Here is a 21500-nt window from a genome sequence, read left to right as displayed (position 1 = left end):
TGCATGGCTGTGTTCACCACAGTCTTACTCCTGATATCCAAGACTTGGAAAGCACCCTGGTGTCCAGCAAGGGATGATTGGAGAAGGAAGATGGGCTATAGCCACACAATGGTATACCACTCAGCCGGAACAAATGATGCAATCCAGCCGTTTGTGACCACCAGAATGGCTGTGAGGGTTTTAGGGGAAGTGTAACAAGCCCCAGTGAGAAATTCAAATACCATAGAATCTCACTTACAAGGCGAAGAAAAAGCAAGCACTAACCAACAGGTGGCACTGAACATTTGTATGCGGGCTCCCAGAGGCAAAGAGGGGCGGTGACGGAGGGTGAAAGAGAAGATTAGGCACAAGTGTGTGGTGAGGGCCTGTGATTAGTCTTACACTGGTGAAGATGATGTAAGCTACACAGAAGTCTAAAGCAATGAGGATGTGAATCTGGAAGTTATAGTACGTTCTAATGCAGGGTCATGGCTATAAATTCACCTCAAATCAAAAATCCAAAAAGGGGTCCAGAATGATGTCATAAAGCTTTGGGGGCGGAAAGAGTTTACAGAAGGTGAACTTCCAAGGATGGAAAATCACCTCCAAATGCTTACAGATGCTACAGAAAGGCAGACCATTCCAAATAGGTGAAGAGGAATACTACGAAGAGAACATGATCAGTCCTAAACCCATGAACGAACGGAAAATGTTACCGTCCATGATGTTATTACTAATCACCTTCACGAATAATCCAAACAGGCCCACGTCTTCCCAAGTTCAGGCAAAAGGTTGGTCCAAAAGTACAATTCAGGGCCGGCCCTGTGGTGGAGCAGGTAAGTGCCCACATTCCGCTTGGGCGGCCCGGGCCTCACTGTTTCACATTACGAGTGCATATCACATTAGTAGTGTTAGGAAATATAGATTTCATGGTATGGTGCGGGCAGAGATCATAAATAAGCAGCAATTGTGAGGATACGTTATCAATACGCACAAGAAAAGGAACCATAAGAATATTACAATCTATGGAAGTATCTGGTACACTTCCCAAAGGCAGAAGGAAGGAAAACTTGTGACCTGCCAAGGTGGAATTGGCAGAGTGCCACGAGATGACACCATCATTGTGCATCAGAACATTCCCTGGGCAACTTCAACTTGTGAGGGAGTCCAGGACTTTTTCTGGGTAAGGTCCACCCATTTTGCCATCTACCCAAGATATAAGAGATAAAACCCAGGATAATCTTACAGGAGTGAAACCAGTGTCTAGAGAGAATGTAGGAGCCCTTTCGAAGTTCAAGGAGAAAGATAGAAACTGACAACAATTGCAGAAAAAGGAAAACTATCCTACCTAGACAGGGTGAGGAGTCAGACTGGTCTGAGATGGCTGTGAAACTCTGTGTGCACGGAGGTTGTCAGGACAACTTCGAATTTTGAGGTCGCTTATGACATCACGGTGAACATGTCCCCCAGGGTGGCCGCATGGTTACAGTCTGAGGATTGGCCTAGGCTAGGCTATTAAAGGGACAGATACCCAGAAACAGGTTTGGCAAACAGAAAGCAGGCACAGAAACTAGAAGAGATAAAACAGAGTCTGATGCAAGGGATAAGAAAGGAACCCTAGGCCACAAGTGAGAATAGAGGGACAGGCACGGAGAGGAGAACATTGTCATCTATTCAAGTCTATGGGGAGGTCATGCTGATTCAAGCTTGCAACTTCATTGGAAACAAGTGGCCGGACTTGGCGTTCATCACACCTACAGTGCCCTTGTGCCTTAAGCATAATGCAAAGTCAAGAAAGATGTCTTGAGGACATTGAAGAGAAGAATCGATGCCTCCTTTCCAAGGCCCATAGCATTCTTTGCAGGTCAGTCTCTTTTTCCGAAGCTCTGGTGTCACGTGGGCCCACTGGGCACATGGTAATGTGTCCCAAGAGATGTCTTGGAAGCCTTGAAGGAATGGAGCCCTGTCACGCTTGGGGTATGTCTCTTTGTTTGGAAGTGCTCTACAAGGGTGCTGAAAAGCACCCTCTTCCACAGGGCTTCGTTCCTTCGTGAAGGCTGCCCTCCCAGGCTAGTGTGCTCTGTTTGCCTCCATCGAAATTCTCTCCCCCTACCTCTTGCCGTAGAAGGATTATTGATTATGTGTTTTGACACCATATGTAAGGAAGTTGCACGAAAATTAGAACTTTACAGTTGTGTTTCAAGAAAAATAAACAGGCCAGGGTAGAGGATGTAGGGCAAACAAATGGCACACCCTATAAAAATTAAGTAAGCCCGTATCTGGACGGAATCTAGGGGAACGTTCAAGGATCAGGGGTCAAGTTCGAAACTTCCCAAATCCGGAAAAGAGACAGAAAAATATCTTTCCTGGAGAGTGGAATTCATCCGATTTGTCTAAGTTGTCTTGGAAACATTGTGTCCGTGAAGGGGGTTGCCAGGACCACCTCGAATTTGGAGTTTCTGATCTCAGGATGTCAAACCAACCCACATGACCACGTGTTCTCAGTGCTTAGTTTGACCTAGGCTAGGGTAGCCAAGAGTCCTACAAGTGACCGGTGCAAATTCAAGGACAACAACCAAGAGTCACGAAAGCACTCACACCTCACCCTAGAGAACATACAGCGATTAAAGAAATACAAACTAATCCCTTGGAATGAAGGAGAACGGACTGATAAGCATGTCTAAGGGAGATAGCTGAGAAAGACCATGACGAGTATACTATGGAAAAGAAAAAGAGGACCCAGAAAATGGAAGGTGAACAGAAATCACACCTGAATTATCCACAATGAAAGATGATGTCCGTCTTTAGACAGACTCTGCTGGAACGTTTGAAAGTCAGAGAAATTCACAAGCCAAAAAACGGCAGCGAAGGTCAAGCATGGGCTAACTGGGAAGGGTGAGTTATGAGACTGCTCCAAGCAGGCTCTGAAACCTGTATCCAGGAAGCATGCTGGACCTCAGAGACACAATTATGACAAATCCTCTGACATCACAATGGACCCGAAAAACAACCTAGCCTCATCTACACAGTGCTAGAGTTGGGCTCACTAGTATATTTAACTCCCGTTGCACTCAACTGCACGTTGCCACTGAACATGTAAGTGGCCGGCCGGTGGTGCAGTGGTGAGGTCCGCACCTTCTGGGTCTGTGGCCCAGTATGGGCTGGGTGGAATCCTCGGTTTGGGCCTCCTCACCACTGCTTCAGTTGTTCTGGTGCAGGCGTCCGAGGTAGAGTAGAGGCAGATGGGAAGGGACGTTGGACAGGGCCAGACTTCCACAGCAAATACAGGAGCATTGCCAGCAGATGTGAGCACAGCAATGCACTTGTGCCAAAACAAAACCAATTAAAAGTTGCAAAGAATAGAAAAACTGAAGCTAAGGAAAAAAAAAACAAAAAAACAGGAGCTTGCCATTACGAAGAATAGGATCTCTGTGAATAACCTTAGCAAAACAGGTGAATTCTATGTTAATTCAAAAACTAGCAAACCCTTGGGGAAAGAAACTCAAGAAGACACAAGAAAAAAAAAAGATATCGAGGGATCTAGGAATGGAAGGATTAACACACTTGAAAGGTTCATACCGCAGTAAGGAATCTCTGGATTCCATGCAATCCCAGTCAAAGTTGCAGCAGTATTTGCCACAGAGAAGAAGAGAGAATCCTAAAGTTTCTAGCCAGCAACACGAGACCCTGACTAGGCAAAGGAATCCTCAGGAAAACGAACAAAGCAGCACGTGTCACAATTTCTGATTTCAACATAGAGGACGAAGCGCGAGGTACCGAAACGGCACAGTCTGGGCCCCAAAACAGGCATGAAGACCCATGCAAAACAATTGAGAGCCCAGAGCCCAACTCAAACTTACATGGACAGCCCATTTTGGACCAGGGAGCCAAGTGGAGACAGCGGAGAAAGGAGAGTCTCTACAATAAACGGTGCTGGGAAGCCTGCACAGCCACATGGAACACAACGAGAGTACACCATGATGTTACACCTGGCACACACACCACCTGAAGTGGATTAAAGCCTTGAATGGCAGACTTGAAACCGTGAACCTTGTAGGAGAAGACCTAGGCAGAGTGCTCTTTGCCATCTGTCTGAGCCGCCTATTTGGAAGAAGCATGTCTGACTGGGCAAGGGCAACAAAGGAAACAAGAAACAAACGGGACCACATCAAATGCACACACTTCTGCCCACTCAAGGAAACCATCAACTGAATACTAAGACACCACAACAATTGGGAGAGGATGTTTGCAAACCACACATCGGACAAGGGGTGAAAAGCCCAAAGATACACTCAACTCGCACGTCTCCACAAGAAAAAAAACAAGCCAATGAAAACCTGGTCAAAAGATGGAAGCAGAGATTTCTCCGAAGAAGACAGAAAGAGGGCGAGTAGGTGCATGAAAACTTGTTCACCATCATGAAGTCTCAGGAAAATGCAAATCCAAACTGCAAGGCCATGGCAGCTCACTGTGGTCAGCATGGCTAGAAGGAAGCAGACAGGAAATAACAAGTGTCAGAGAGGAGGTGCAGAGAAGGGAAGCCTCCTGCACTGCTGGTGGGAGTGTAACCCGGTGCAGCCACGATGCCAAAGGTGTGGAACTGCCTCAGAAATTTAAGTATCCATGTCCCGTATGACCCAGCTATTAATCTGCCGCTTGCTTATCCAAAAAAGTCAGAAAGACTACCGCATAAAGACATGTGCATGGCTGTGTTCACCACAGTCTTACTCCTGATATCCAAGACTTGGAAAGCACCCTGGTGTCCAGCAAGGGATGATTGGAGAAGGAAGATGGGCTATAGCCACACAATGGTATACCACTCAGCCGGAACAAATGATGCAATCCAGCCGTTTGTGACCACCAGAATGGCTGTGAGGGTTTTAGGGGAAGTGTAACAAGCCCCAGTGAGAAATTCAAATACCATAGAATCTCACTTACAAGGCGAAGAAAAAGCAAGCACTAACCAACAGGTGGCACTGAACATTTGTATGCGGGCTCCCAGAGGCAAAGAGGGGCGGTGACGGAGGGTGAAAGAGAAGATTAGGCACAAGTGTGTGGTGAGGGCCTGTGATTAGTCTTACACTGGTGAAGATGATGTAAGCTACACAGAAGTCTAAAGCAATGAGGATGTGAATCTGGAAGTTATAGTACGTTCTAATGCAGGGTCATGGCTATAAATTCACCTCAAATCAAAAATCCAAAAAGGGGTCCAGAATGATGTCATAAAGCTTTGGGGGCGGAAAGAGTTTACAGAAGGTGAACTTCCAAGGATGGAAAATCACCTCCAAATGCTTACAGATGCTACAGAAAGGCAGACCATTCCAAATAGGTGAAGAGGAATACTACGAAGAGAACATGATCAGTCCTAAACCCATGAACGAACGGAAAATGTTACCGTCCATGATGTTATTACTAATCACCTTCACGAATAATCCAAACAGGCCCACGTCTTCCCAAGTTCAGGCAAAAGGTTGGTCCAAAAGTACAATTCAGGGCCGGCCCTGTGGTGGAGCAGGTAAGTGCCCACATTCCGCTTGGGCGGCCCGGGCCTCACTGTTTCACATTACGAGTGCATATCACATTAGTAGTGTTAGGAAATATAGATTTCATGGTATGGTGCGGGCAGAGATCATAAATAAGCAGCAATTGTGAGGATACGTTATCAATACGCACAAGAAAAGGAACCATAAGAATATTACAATCTATGGAAGTATCTGGTACACTTCCCAAAGGCAGAAGGAAGGAAAACTTGTGACCTGCCAAGGTGGAATTGGCAGAGTGCCACGAGATGACACCATCATTGTGCATCAGAACATTCCCTGGGCAACTTCAACTTGTGAGGGAGTCCAGGACTTTTTCTGGGTAAGGTCCACCCATTTTGCCATCTACCCAAGATATAAGAGATAAAACCCAGGATAATCTTACAGGAGTGAAACCAGTGTCTAGAGAGAATGTAGGAGCCCTTTCGAAGTTCAAGGAGAAAGATAGAAACTGACAACAATTGCAGAAAAAGGAAAACTATCCTACCTAGACAGGGTGAGGAGTCAGACTGGTCTGAGATGGCTGTGAAACTCTGTGTGCACGGAGGTTGTCAGGACAACTTCGAATTTTGAGGTCGCTTATGACATCACGGTGAACATGTCCCCCAGGGTGGCCGCATGGTTACAGTCTGAGGATTGGCCTAGGCTAGGCTATTAAAGGGACAGATACCCAGAAACAGGTTTGGCAAACAGAAAGCAGGCACAGAAACTAGAAGAGATAAAACAGAGTCTGATGCAAGGGATAAGAAAGGAACCCTAGGCCACAAGTGAGAATAGAGGGACAGGCACGGAGAGGAGAACATTGTCATCTATTCAAGTCTATGGGGAGGTCATGCTGATTCAAGCTTGCAACTTCATTGGAAACAAGTGGCCGGACTTGGCGTTCATCACACCTACAGTGCCCTTGTGCCTTAAGCATAATGCAAAGTCAAGAAAGATGTCTTGAGGACATTGAAGAGAAGAATCGATGCCTCCTTTCCAAGGCCCATAGCATTCTTTGCAGGTCAGTCTCTTTTTCCGAAGCTCTGGTGTCACGTGGGCCCACTGGGCACATGGTAATGTGTCCCAAGAGATGTCTTGGAAGCCTTGAAGGAATGGAGCCCTGTCACGCTTGGGGTATGTCTCTTTGTTTGGAAGTGCTCTACAAGGGTGCTGAAAAGCACCCTCTTCCACAGGGCTTCGTTCCTTCGTGAAGGCTGCCCTCCCAGGCTAGTGTGCTCTGTTTGCCTCCATCGAAATTCTCTCCCCCTACCTCTTGCCGTAGAAGGATTATTGATTATGTGTTTTGACACCATATGTAAGGAAGTTGCACGAAAATTAGAACTTTACAGTTGTGTTTCAAGAAAAATAAACAGGCCAGGGTAGAGGATGTAGGGCAAACAAATGGCACACCCTATAAAAATTAAGTAAGCCCGTATCTGGACGGAATCTAGGGGAACGTTCAAGGATCAGGGGTCAAGTTCGAAACTTCCCAAATCCGGAAAAGAGACAGAAAAATATCTTTCCTGGAGAGTGGAATTCATCCGATTTGTCTAAGTTGTCTTGGAAACATTGTGTCCGTGAAGGGGGTTGCCAGGACCACCTCGAATTTGGAGTTTCTGATCTCAGGATGTCAAACCAACCCACATGACCACGTGTTCTCAGTGCTTAGTTTGACCTAGGCTAGGGTAGCCAAGAGTCCTACAAGTGACCGGTGCAAATTCAAGGACAACAACCAAGAGTCACGAAAGCACTCACACCTCACCCTAGAGAACATACAGCGATTAAAGAAATACAAACTAATCCCTTGGAATGAAGGAGAACGGACTGATAAGCATGTCTAAGGGAGATAGCTGAGAAAGACCATGACGAGTATACTATGGAAAAGAAAAAGAGGACCCAGAAAATGGAAGGTGAACAGAAATCACACCTGAATTATCCACAATGAAAGATGATGTCCGTCTTTAGACAGACTCTGCTGGAACGTTTGAAAGTCAGAGAAATTCACAAGCCAAAAAACGGCAGCGAAGGTCAAGCATGGGCTAACTGGGAAGGGTGAGTTATGAGACTGCTCCAAGCAGGCTCTGAAACCTGTATCCAGGAAGCATGCTGGACCTCAGAGACACAATTATGACAAATCCTCTGACATCACAATGGACCCGAAAAACAACCTAGCCTCATCTACACAGTGCTAGAGTTGGGCTCACTAGTATATTTAACTCCCGTTGCACTCAACTGCACGTTGCCACTGAACATGTAAGTGGCCGGCCGGTGGTGCAGTGGTGAGGTCCGCACCTTCTGGGTCTGTGGCCCAGTATGGGCTGGGTGGAATCCTCGGTTTGGGCCTCCTCACCACTGCTTCAGTTGTTCTGGTGCAGGCGTCCGAGGTAGAGTAGAGGCAGATGGGAAGGGACGTTGGACAGGGCCAGACTTCCACAGCAAATACAGGAGCATTGCCAGCAGATGTGAGCACAGCAATGCACTTGTGCCAAAACAAAACCAATTAAAAGTTGCAAAGAATAGAAAAACTGAAGCTAAGGAAAAAAAAAACAAAAAAACAGGAGCTTGCCATTACGAAGAATAGGATCTCTGTGAATAACCTTAGCAAAACAGGTGAATTCTATGTTAATTCAAAAACTAGCAAACCCTTGGGGAAAGAAACTCAAGAAGACACAAGAAAAAAAAAAGATATCGAGGGATCTAGGAATGGAAGGATTAACACACTTGAAAGGTTCATACCGCAGTAAGGAATCTCTGGATTCCATGCAATCCCAGTCAAAGTTGCAGCAGTATTTGCCACAGAGAAGAAGAGAGAATCCTAAAGTTTCTAGCCAGCAACACGAGACCCTGACTAGGCAAAGGAATCCTCAGGAAAACGAACAAAGCAGCACGTGTCACAATTTCTGATTTCAACATAGAGGACGAAGCGCTAGGTACCGAAACGGCACAGTCTGGGCCCCAAAACAGGCATGAAGACCCATGCAAAACAATTGAGAGCCCAGAGCCCAACTCAAACTTACATGGACAGCCCATTTTGGACCAGGGAGCCAAGTGGAGACAGCGGAGAAAGGAGAGTCTCTACAATAAACGGTGCTGGGAAGCCTGCACAGCCACATGGAACACAACGAGAGTACACCATGATGTTACACCTGGCACACACACCACCTGAAGTGGATTAAAGCCTTGAATGGCAGACTTGAAACCGTGAACCTTGTAGGAGAAGACCTAGGCAGAGTGCTCTTTGCCATCTGTCTGAGCCGCCTATTTGGAAGAAGCATGTCTGACTGGGCAAGGGCAACAAAGGAAACAAGAAACAAACGGGACCACATCAAATGCACACACTTCTGCCCACTCAAGGAAACCATCAACTGAATACTAAGACACCACAACAATTGGGAGAGGATGTTTGCAAACCACACATCGGACAAGGGGTGAAAAGCCCAAAGATACACTCAACTCGCACGTCTCCACAAGAAAAAAAACAAGCCAATGAAAACCTGGTCAAAAGATGGAAGCAGAGATTTCTCCGAAGAAGACAGAAAGAGGGCGAGTAGGTGCATGAAAACTTGTTCACCATCATGAAGTCTCAGGAAAATGCAAATCCAAACTGCAAGGCCATGGCAGCTCACTGTGGTCAGCATGGCTAGAAGGAAGCAGACAGGAAATAACAAGTGTCAGAGAGGAGGTGGAGAGAAGGGAAGCCTCCTGCACTGCTGGTGGGAGTGTAACCCGGTGCAGCCACGATGCCAAAGGTGTGGAACTGCCTCAGAAATTTAAGTATCCATGTCCCGTATGACCCAGCTATTAATCTGCCGCTTGCTTATCCAAAAAAGTCAGAAAGACTACCGCATAAAGACATGTGCATGGCTGTGTTCACCACAGTCTTACTCCTGATATCCAAGACTTGGAAAGCACCCTGGTGTCCAGCAAGGGATGATTGGAGAAGGAAGATGGGCTATAGCCACACAATGGTATACCACTCAGCCGGAACAAATGATGCAATCCAGCCATTTGTGACCACCAGAATGGCTGTGAGGGTTTTAGGGGAAGTGTAACAAGCCCCAGTGAGAAATTCAAATACCATAGAATCTCACTTACAAGGCGAAGAAAAAGCAAGCACTAACCAACAGGTGGCACTGAACATTTGTATGCGGGCTCCCAGAGGCAAAGAGGGGCGGTGACGGAGGGTGAAAGAGAAGATTAGGCACAAGTGTGTGGTGAGGGCCTGTGATTAGTCTTACACTGGTGAAGATGATGTAAGCTACACAGAAGTCTAAAGCAATGAGGATGTGAATCTGGAAGTTATAGTACGTTCTAATGCAGGGTCATGGCTATAAATTCACCTCAAATCAAAAATCCAAAAAGGGGTCCAGAATGATGTCATAAAGCTTTGGGGGCGGAAAGAGTTTACAGAAGGTGAACTTCCAAGGATGGAAAATCACCTCCAAATGCTTACAGATGCTACAGAAAGGCAGACCATTCCAAATAGGTGAAGAGGAATACTACGAAGAGAACATGATCAGTCCTAAACCCATGAACGAACGGAAAATGTTACCGTCCATGATGTTATTACTAATCACCTTCACGAATAATCCAAACAGGCCCACGTCTTCCCAAGTTCAGGCAAAAGGTTGGTCCAAAAGTACAATTCAGGGCCGGCCCTGTGGTGGAGCAGGTAAGTGCCCACATTCCGCTTGGGCGGCCCGGGCCTCACTGTTTCACATTACGAGTGCATATCACATTAGTAGTGTTAGGAAATATAGATTTCATGGTATGGTGCGGGCAGAGATCATAAATAAGCAGCAATTGTGAGGATACGTTATCAATACGCACAAGAAAAGGAACCATAAGAATATTACAATCTATGGAAGTATCTGGTACACTTCCCAAAGGCAGAAGGAAGGAAAACTTGTGACCTGCCAAGGTGGAATTGGCAGAGTGCCACGAGATGACACCATCATTGTGCATCAGAACATTCCCTGGGCAACTTCAACTTGTGAGGGAGTCCAGGACTTTTTCTGGGTAAGGTCCACCCATTTTGCCATCTACCCAAGATATAAGAGATAAAACCCAGGATAATCTTACAGGAGTGACACCAGTGTCTAGAGAGAATGTAGGAGCCCTTTCGAAGTTCAAGGAGAAAGATAGAAACTGACAACAATTGCAGAAAAAGGAAAACTATCCTACCTAGACAGGGTGAGGAGTCAGACTGGTCTGAGATGGCTGTGAAACTCTGTGTGCACGGAGGTTGTCAGGACAACTTCGAATTTTGAGGTCGCTTATGACATCACGGTGAACATGTCCCCCAGGGTGGCCGCATGGTTACAGTCTGAGGATTGGCCTAGGCTAGGCTATTAAAGGGACAGATACCCAGAAACAGGTTTGGCAAACAGAAAGCAGGCACAGAAACTAGAAGAGATAAAACAGAGTCTGATGCAAGGGATAAGAAAGGAACCCTAGGCCACAAGTGAGAATAGAGGGACAGGCACGGAGAGGAGAACATTGTCATCTATTCAAGTCTATGGGGAGGTCATGCTGATTCAAGCTTGCAACTTCATTGGAAACAAGTGGCCGGACTTGGCGTTCATCACACCTACAGTGCCCTTGTGCCTTAAGCATAATGCAAAGTCAAGAAAGATGTCTTGAGGACATTGAAGAGAAGAATCGATGCCTCCTTTCCAAGGCCCATAGCATTCTTTGCAGGTCAGTCTCTTTTTCCGAAGCTCTGGTGTCACGTGGGCCCACTGGGCACATGGTAATGTGTCCCAAGAGATGTCTTGGAAGCCTTGAAGGAATGGAGCCCTGTCACGCTTGGGGTATGTCTCTTTGTTTGGAAGTGCTCTACAAGGGTGCTGAAAAGCACCCTCTTCCACAGGGCTTCGTTCCTTCGTGAAGGCTGCCCTCCCAGGCTAGTGTGCTCTGTTTGCCTCCATCGAAATTCTCTCCCCCTACCTCTTGCCGTAGAAGGATTATTGATTATGTGTTTTGACACCATATGTAAGGAAGTTGCACGAAAATTAGAACTTTACAGTTGTGTTTCAAGAAAAATAAACAGGCCAGGGTAGAGGATGTAGGGCAAACAAATGGCACACCCTATAAAAATTAAGTAAGCCCGTATCTGGACGGAATCTAGGGGAACGTTCAAGGATCAGGGGTCAAGTTCGAAACTTCCCAAATCCGGAAAAGAGACAGAAAAATATCTTTCCTGGAGAGTGGAATTCATCCGATTTGTCTAAGTTGTCTTGGAAACATTGTGTCCGTGAAGGGGGTTGCCAGGACCACCTCGAATTTGGAGTTTCTGATCTCAGGATGTCAAACCAACCCACATGACCACGTGTTCTCAGTGCTTAGTTTGACCTAGGCTAGGGTAGCCAAGAGTCCTACAAGTGACCGGTGCAAATTCAAGGACAACAACCAAGAGTCACGAAAGCACTCACACCTCACCCTAGAGAACATACAGCGATTAAAGAAATACAAACTAATCCCTTGGAATGAAGGAGAACGGACTGATAAGCATGTCTAAGGGAGATAGCTGAGAAAGACCATGACGAGTATACTATGGAAAAGAAAAAGAGGACCCAGAAAATGGAAGGTGAACAGAAATCACACCTGAATTATCCACAATGAAAGATGATGTCCGTCTTTAGACAGACTCTGCTGGAACGTTTGAAAGTCAGAGAAATTCACAAGCCAAAAAACGGCAGCGAAGGTCAAGCATGGGCTAACTGGGAAGGGTGAGTTATGAGACTGCTCCAAGCAGGCTCTGAAACCTGTATCCAGGAAGCATGCTGGACCTCAGAGACACAATTATGACAAATCCTCTGACATCACAATGGACCCGAAAAACAACCTAGCCTCATCTACACAGTGCTAGAGTTGGGCTCACTAGTATATTTAACTCCCGTTGCACTCAACTGCACGTTGCCACTGAACATGTAAGTGGCCGGCCGGTGGTGCAGTGGTGAGGTCCGCACCTTCTGGGTCTGTGGCCCAGTATGGGCTGGGTGGAATCCTCGGTTTGGGCCTCCTCACCACTGCTTCAGTTGTTCTGGTGCAGGCGTCCGAGGTAGAGTAGAGGCAGATGGGAAGGGACGTTGGACAGGGCCAGACTTCCACAGCAAATACAGGAGCATTGCCAGCAGATGTGAGCACAGCAATGCACTTGTGCCAAAACAAAACCAATTAAAAGTTGCAAAGAATAGAAAAACTGAAGCTAAGGAAAAAAAAAACAAAAAAACAGGAGCTTGCCATTACGAAGAATAGGATCTCTGTGAATAACCTTAGCAAAACAGGTGAATTCTATGTTAATTCAAAAACTAGCAAACCCTTGGGGAAAGAAACTCAAGAAGACACAAGAAAAAAAAAAGATATCGAGGGATCTAGGAATGGAAGGATTAACACACTTGAAAGGTTCATACCGCAGTAAGGAATCTCTGGATTCCATGCAATCCCAGTCAAAGTTGCAGCAGTATTTGCCACAGAGAAGAAGAGAGAATCCTAAAGTTTCTAGCCAGCAACACGAGACCCTGACTAGGCAAAGGAATCCTCAGGAAAACGAACAAAGCAGCACGTGTCACAATTTCTGATTTCAACATAGAGGACGAAGCGCGAGGTACCGAAACGGCACAGTCTGGGCCCCAAAACAGGCATGAAGACCCATGCAAAACAATTGAGAGCCCAGAGCCCAACTCAAACTTACATGGACAGCCCATTTTGGACCAGGGAGCCAAGTGGAGACAGCGGAGAAAGGAGAGTCTCTACAATAAACGGTGCTGGGAAGCCTGCACAGCCACATGCAACACAACGAGAGTACACCATGATGTTACACCTGGCACACACACCACCTGAAGTGGATTAAAGCCTTGAATGGCAGACTTGAAACCGTGAACCTTGTAGGAGAAGACCTAGGCAGAGTGCTCTTTGCCATCTGTCTGAGCCGCCTATTTGGAAGAAGCATGTCTGACTGGGCAAGGGCAACAAAGGAAACAAGAAACAAACGGGACCACATCAAATGCACACACTTCTGCCCACTCAAGGAAACCATCAACTGAATACTAAGACACCACAACAATTGGGAGAGGATGTTTGCAAACCACACATCGGACAAGGGGTGAAAAGCCCAAAGATACACTCAACTCGCACGTCTCCACAAGAAAAAAAACAAGCCAATGAAAACCTGGTCAAAAGATGGAAGCAGAGATTTCTCCGAAGAAGACAGAAAGAGGGCGAGTAGGTGCATGAAAACTTGTTCACCATCATGAAGTCTCAGGAAAATGCAAATCCAAACTGCAAGGCCATGGCAGCTCACTGTGGTCAGCATGGCTAGAAGGAAGCAGACAGGAAATAACAAGTGTCAGAGAGGAGGTGGAGAGAAGGGAAGCCTCCTGCACTGCTGGTGGGAGTGTAACCCGGTGCAGCCACGATGCCAAAGGTGTGGAACTGCCTCAGAAATTTAAGTATCCATGTCCCGTATGACCCAGCTATTAATCTGCCGCTTGCTTATCCAAAACAGTCAGAAAGACTACCGCATAAAGACATGTGCATGGCTGTGTTCACCACAGTCTTACTCCTGATATCCAAGACTTGGAAAGCACCCTGGTGTCCAGCAAGGGATGATTGGAGAAGGAAGATGGGCTATAGCCACACAATGGTATACCACTCAGCCGGAACAAATGATGCAATCCAGCCATTTGTGACCACCAGAATGGCTGTGAGGGTTTTAGGGGAAGTGTAACAAGCCCCAGTGAGAAATTCAAATACCATAGAATCTCACTTACAAGGCGAAGAAAAAGCAAGCACTAACCAACAGGTGGCACTGAACATTTGTATGCGGGCTCCCAGAGGCAAAGAGGGGCGGTGACGGAGGGTGAAAGAGAAGATTAGGCACAAGTGTGTGGTGAGGGCCTGTGATTAGTCTTACACTGGTGAAGATGATGTAAGCTACACAGAAGTCTAAAGCAATGAGGATGTGAATCTGGAAGTTATAGTACGTTCTAATGCAGGGTCATGGCTATAAATTCACCTCAAATCAAAAATCCAAAAAGGGGTCCAGAATGATGTCATAAAGCTTTGGGGGCGGAAAGAGTTTACAGAAGGTGAACTTCCAAGGATGGAAAATCACCTCCAAATGCTTACAGATGCTACAGAAAGGCAGACCATTCCAAATAGGTGAAGAGGAATACTACGAAGAGAACATGATCAGTCCTAAACCCATGAACGAACGGAAAATGTTACCGTCCATGATGTTATTACTAATCACCTTCACGAATAATCCAAACAGGCCCACGTCTTCCCAAGTTCAGGCAAAAGGTTGGTCCAAAAGTACAATTCAGGGCCGGCCCTGTGGTGGAGCAGGTAAGTGCCCACATTCCGCTTGGGCGGCCCGGGCCTCACTGTTTCACATTACGAGTGCATATCACATTAGTAGTGTTAGGAAATATAGATTTCATGGTATGGTGCGGGCAGAGATCATAAATAAGCAGCAATTGTGAGGATACGTTATCAATACGCACAAGAAAAGGAACCATAAGAATATTACAATCTATGGAAGTATCTGGTACACTTCCCAAAGGCAGAAGGAAGGAAAACTTGTGACCTGCCAAGGTGGAATTGGCAGAGTGCCACGAGATGACACCATCATTGTGCATCAGAACATTCCCTGGGCAACTTCAACTTGTGAGGGAGTCCAGGACTTTTTCTGGGTAAGGTCCACCCATTTTGCCATCTACCCAAGATATAAGAGATAAAACCCAGGATAATCTTACAGGAGTGACACCAGTGTCTAGAGAGAATGTAGGAGCCCTTTCGAAGTTCAAGGAGAAAGATAGAAACTGACAACAATTGCAGAAAAAGGAAAACTATCCTACCTAGACAGGGTGAGGAGTCAGACTGGTCTGAGATGGCTGTGAAACTCTGTGTGCACGGAGGTTGTCAGGACAACTTCGAATTTTGAGGTCGCTTATGACATCACGGTGAACATGTCCCCCAGGGTGGCCGCATGGTTACAGTCTGAGGATTGGCCTAGGCTAGGCTATTAAAGGGACAGATACCCAGAAACAGGTTTGGCAAACAGAAAGCAGGCACAGAAACTAGAAGAGATAAAACAGAGTCTGATGCAAGGGATAAGAAAGGAACCCTAGGCCACAAGTGAGAATAGAGGGACAGGCACGGAGAGGAGAACATTGTCATCTATTCAAGTCTATGGGGAGGTCATGCTGATTCAAGCTTGCAACTTCATTGGAAACAAGTGGCCGGACTTGGCGTTCATCACACCTACAGTGCCCTTGTGCCTTAAGCATAATGCAAAGTCAAGAAAGATGTCTTGAGGACATTGAAGAGAAGAATCGATGCCTCCTTTCCAAGGCCCATAGCATTCTTTGCAGGTCAGTCTCTTTTTCCGAAGCTCTGGTGTCACGTGGGCCCACTGGGCACATGGTAATGTGTCCCAAGAGATGTCTTGGAAGCCTTGAAGGAATGGAGCCCTGTCACGCTTGGGGTATGTCTCTTTGTTTGGAAGTGCTCTACAAGGGTGCTGAAAAGCACCCTCTTCCACAGGGCTTCGTTCCTTCGTGAAGGCTGCCCTCCCAGGCTAGTGTGCTCTGTTTGCCTCCATCGAAATTCTCTCCCCCTACCTCTTGCCGTAGAAGGATTATTGATTATGTGTTTTGACACCATATGTAAGGAAGTTGCACGAAAATTAGAACTTTACAGTTGTGTTTCAAGAAAAATAAACAGGCCAGGGTAGAGGATGTAGGGCAAACAAATGGCACACCCTATAAAAATTAAGTAAGCCCGTATCTGGACGGAATCTAGGGGAACGTTCAAGGATCAGGGGTCAAGTTCGAAACTTCCCAAATCTGGAAAAGAGACAGAAAAATATCTTTCCTGGAGAGTGGAATTCATCCGATTTGTCTAAGTTGTCTTGGAAACATTGTGTCCGTGAAGGGGGTTGCCAGGACCACCTCGAATTTGGAGTTTCTGATCTCAGGATGTCAAACCAACCCACATGACCACGTGTTCTCAGTGCTTAGTTTGACCTAGGCTAGGGTAGCCAAGAGTCCTACAAGTGACCGGTGCAAATTCAAGGACAACAACCAAGAGTCACGAAAGCACTCACACCTCACCCTAGAGAACATACAGCGATTAAAGAAATACAAACTAATCCCTTGGAATGAAGGAGAACGGACTGATAAGCATGTCTAAGGGAGATAGCTGAGAAAGACCATGACGAGTATACTATGGAAAAGAAAAAGAGGACCCAGAAAATGGAAGGTGAACAGAAATCACACCTGAATTATCCACAATGAAAGATGATGTCCGTCTTTAGACAGACTCTGCTGGAACGTTTGAAAGTCAGAGAAATTCACAAGCCAAAAAACGGCAGCGAAGGTCAAGCATGGGCTAACTGGGAAGGGTGAGTTATGAGACTGCTCCAAGCAGGCTCTGAAACCTGTATCCAGGAAGCATGCTGGACCTCAGAGACACAATTATGACAAATCCTCTGACATCACAATGGACCCGAAAAACAACCTAGCCTCATCTACACAGTGCTAGAGTTGGGCTCACTAGTATATTTAACTCCCATTGCACTCAACTGCACGTTGCCACTGAACATGTAAGTGGCCGGCCGGTGGTGCAGTGGTGAGGTCCGCACCTTCTGGGTCTGTGGCCCAGTATGGGCTGGGTGGAATCCTCGGTTTGGGCCTCCTCACCACTGCTTCAGTTGTTCTGGTGCAGGCGTCCGAGGTAGAGTAGAGGCAGATGGGAAGGGACGTTGGACAGGGCCAGACTTCCACAGCAAATACAGGAGCATTGCCAGCAGATGTGAGCACAGCAATGCACTTGTGCCAAAACAAAACCAATTAAAAGTTGCAAAGAATAGAAAAACTGAAGCTAAGGAAAAAAAAAAAAAAAAACAGGAGCTTGCCATTACGAAGAATAGGATCTCTGTGAATAACCTTAGCAAAACAGGTGAATTCTATGTTAATTCAAAAACTAGCAAACCTTTGGGGAAAGAAACTCAAGAAGACACAAGAAAAAAAAAGATATCGAGGGATCTAGGAATGGAAGGATTAACACACTTGAAAGGTTCATACCGCAGTAAGGAATCTCTGGATTCCATGCAATCCCAGTCAAAGTTGCAGCAGTATTTGCCACAGAGAAGAAGAGAGAATCCTAAAGTTTCTAGCCAGCAACACGAGACCCTGACTAGGCAAAGGAATCCTCAGGAAAACGAACAAAGCAGCACGTGTCACAATTTCTGATTTCAACATAGAGGACGAAGCGCTAGGTACCGAAACGGCACAGTCTGGGCCCCAAAACAGGCATGAAGACCCATGCAAAACAATTGAGAGCCCAGAGCCCAACTCAAACTTACATGGACAGCCCATTTTGGACCAGGGAGCCAAGTGGAGACAGCGGAGAAAGGAGAGTCTCTACAATAAACGGTGCTGGGAAGCCTGCACAGCCACATGGAACACAACGAGAGTACGCCATGATGTTACACCTGGCACACACACCACCTGAAATGGATTAAAGCCTTGAATGGCAGACTTGAAACCGTGAACCTTGTAGGAGAAGACCTAGGCAGAGTGCTCTTTGCCATCTGTCTGAGCCGCCTATTTGGAAGAAGCATGTCTGACTGGGCAAGGGCAACAAAGGAAACAAGAAACAAACGGGACCACATCAAATGCACACACTTCTGCCCACTCAAGGAAACCATCAACTGAATACTAAGACACCACAACAATTGGGAGAGGATGTTTGCAAACCACACATCGGACAAGGGGTGAAAAGCCCAAAGATACAATCAACTCGCACGTCTCCACAAGAAAAAAAACAAGCCAATGAAAACCTGGTCAAAAGATGGAAGCAGAGATTTCTCCGAAGAAGACAGAAAGAGGGCGAGTAGGTGCATGAAAACTTGTTCACCATCATGAAGTCTCAGGAAAATGCAAATCCAAACTGCAAGGCCATGGCAGCTCACTGTGGTCAGCATGGCTAGAAGGAAGCAGACAGGAAATAACAAGTGTCAGAGAGGAGGTGGAGAGAAGGGAAGCCTCCTGCACTGCTGGTGGGAGTGTAACCCGGTGCAGCCACGATGCCAAAGGTGTGGAACTGCCTCAGAAATTTAAGTATCCATGTCCCGTATGACCCAGCTATTAATCTGCCGCTTGCTTATCCAAAAAAGTCAGAAAGACTACCGCATAAAGACATGTGCATGGCTGTGTTCACCACAGTCTTACTCCTGATATCCAAGACTTGGAAAGCACCCTGGTGTCCAGCAAGGGATGATTGGAGAAGGAAGATGGGCTATAGCCACACAATGGTATACCACTCAGCCGGAACAAATGATGCAATCCAGCCATTTGTGACCACCAGAATGGCTGTGAGGGTTTTAGGGGAAGTGTAACAAGCCCCAGTGAGAAATTCAAATACCATAGAATCTCACTTACAAGGCGAAGAAAAAGCAAGCACTAACCAACAGGTGGCACTGAACATTTGTATGCGGGCTCCCAGAGGCAAAGAGGGGCGGTGACGGAGGGTGAAAGAGAAGATTAGGCACAAGTGTGTGGTGAGGGCCTGTGATTAGTCTTACACTGGTGAAGATGATGTAAGCTACACAGAAGTCTAAAGCAATGAGGATGTGAATCTGGAAGTTATAGTACGTTCTAATGCAGGGTCATGGCTATAAATTCACCTCAAATCAAAAATCCAAAAAGGGGTCCAGAATGATGTCATAAAGCTTTGGGGGCGGAAAGAGTTTACAGAAGGTGAACTTCCAAGGATGGAAAATCACCTCCAAATGCTTACAGATGCTACAGAAAGGCAGACCATTCCAAATAGGTGAAGAGGAATACTACGAAGAGAACATGATCAGTCCTAAACCCATGAACGAACGGAAAATGTTACCGTCCATGATGTTATTACTAATCACCTTCACGAATAATCCAAACAGGCCCACGTCTTCCCAAGTTCAGGCAAAAGGTTGGTCCAAAAGTACAATTCAGGGCCGGCCCTGTGGTGGAGCAGGTAAGTGCCCACATTCCGCTTGGGCGGCCCGGGCCTCACTGTTTCACATTACGAGTGCATATCACATTAGTAGTGTTAGGAAATATAGATTTCATGGTATGGTGCGGGCAGAGATCATAAATAAGCAGCAATTGTGAGGATACGTTATCAATACGCACAAGAAAAGGAACCATAAGAATATTACAATCTATGGAAGTATCTGGTACACTTCCCAAAGGCAGAAGGAAGGAAAACTTGTGACCTGCCAAGGTGGAATTGGCAGAGTGCCACGAGATGACACCATCATTGTGCATCAGAACATTCCCTGGGCAACTTCAACTTGTGAGGGAGTCCAGGACTTTTTCTGGGTAAGGTCCACCCATTTTGCCATCTACCCAAGATATAAGAGATAAAACCCAGGATAATCTTACAGGAGTGACACCAGTGTCTAGAGAGAATGTAGGAGCCCTTTCGAAGTTCAAGGAGAAAGATAGAAACTGACAACAATTGCAGAAAAAGGAAAACTATCCTACCTAGACAGGGTGAGGAGTCAGACTGGTCTGAGATGGCTGTGAAACTCTGTGTGCACGGAGGTTGTCAGGACAACTTCGAATTTTGAGGTCGCTTATGACATCACGGTGAACATGTCCCCCAGGGTGGCCGCATGGTTACAGTCTGAGGATTGGCCTAGGCTAGGCTATTAAAGGGACAGATACCCAGAAACAGGTTTGGCAAACAGAAAGCAGGCACAGAAACTAGAAGAGATAAAACAGAGTCTGATGCAAGGGATAAGAAAGGAACCCTAGGCCACAAGTGAGAATAGAGGGACAGGCACGGAGAGGAGAACATTGTCATCTATTCAAGTCTATGGGGAGGTCATGCTGATTCAAGCTTGCAACTTCATTGGAAACAAGTGGCCGGACTTGGCGTTCATCACACCTACAGTGCCCTTGTGCCTTAAGCATAATGCAAAGTCAAGAAAGATGTCTTGAGGACATTGAAGAGAAGAATCGATGCCTCCTTTCCAAGGCCCATAGCATTCTTTGCAGGTCAGTCTCTTTTTCCGAAGCTCTGGTGTCACGTGGGCCCACTGGGCACATGGTAATGTGTCCCAAGAGATGTCTTGGAAGCCTTGAAGGAATGGAGCCCTGTCACGCTTGGGGTATGTCTCTTTGTTTGGAAGTGCTCTACAAGGGTGCTGAAAAGCACCCTCTTCCACAGGGCTTCGTTCCTTCGTGAAGGCTGCCCTCCCAGGCTAGTGTGCTCTGTTTGCCTCCATCGAAATTCTCTCCCCCTACCTCTTGCCGTAGAAGGATTATTGATTATGTGTTTTGACACCATATGTAAGGAAGTTGCACGAAAATTAGAACTTTACAGTTGTGTTTCAAGAAAAATAAACAGGCCAGGGTAGAGGATGTAGGGCAAACAAATGGCACACCCTATAAAAATTAAGTAAGCCCGTATCTGGACGGAATCTAGGGGAACGTTCAAGGATCAGGGGTCAAGTTCGAAACTTCCCAAATCTGGAAAAGAGACAGAAAAATATCTTTCCTGGAGAGTGGAATTCATCCGATTTGTCTAAGTTGTCTTGGAAACATTGTGTCCGTGAAGGGGGTTGCCAGGACCACCTCGAATTTGGAGTTTCTGATCTCAGGATGTCAAACCAACCCACATGACCACGTGTTCTCAGTGCTTAGTTTGACCTAGGCTAGGGTAGCCAAGAGTCCTACAAGTGACCGGTGCAAATTCAAGGACAACAACCAAGAGTCACGAAAGCACTCACACCTCACCCTAGAGAACATACAGCGATTAAAGAAATACAAACTAATCCCTTGGAATGAAGGAGAACGGACTGATAAGCATGTCTAAGGGAGATAGCTGAGAAAGACCATGACGAGTATACTATGGAAAAGAAAAAGAGGACCCAGAAAATGGAAGGTGAACAGAAATCACACCTGAATTATCCACAATGAAAGATGATGTCCGTCTTTA

Source organism: Equus asinus, chromosome 24 (genome assembly GCF_041296235.1).
Source record: "Equus asinus isolate D_3611 breed Donkey chromosome 24, EquAss-T2T_v2, whole genome shotgun sequence".
NCBI lineage: Eukaryota > Metazoa > Chordata > Mammalia > Perissodactyla > Equidae > Equus > Equus asinus.
The sequence above is the reverse complement of the archived record's forward strand: the minus strand, read 5'-3'. Positions refer to the sequence as shown.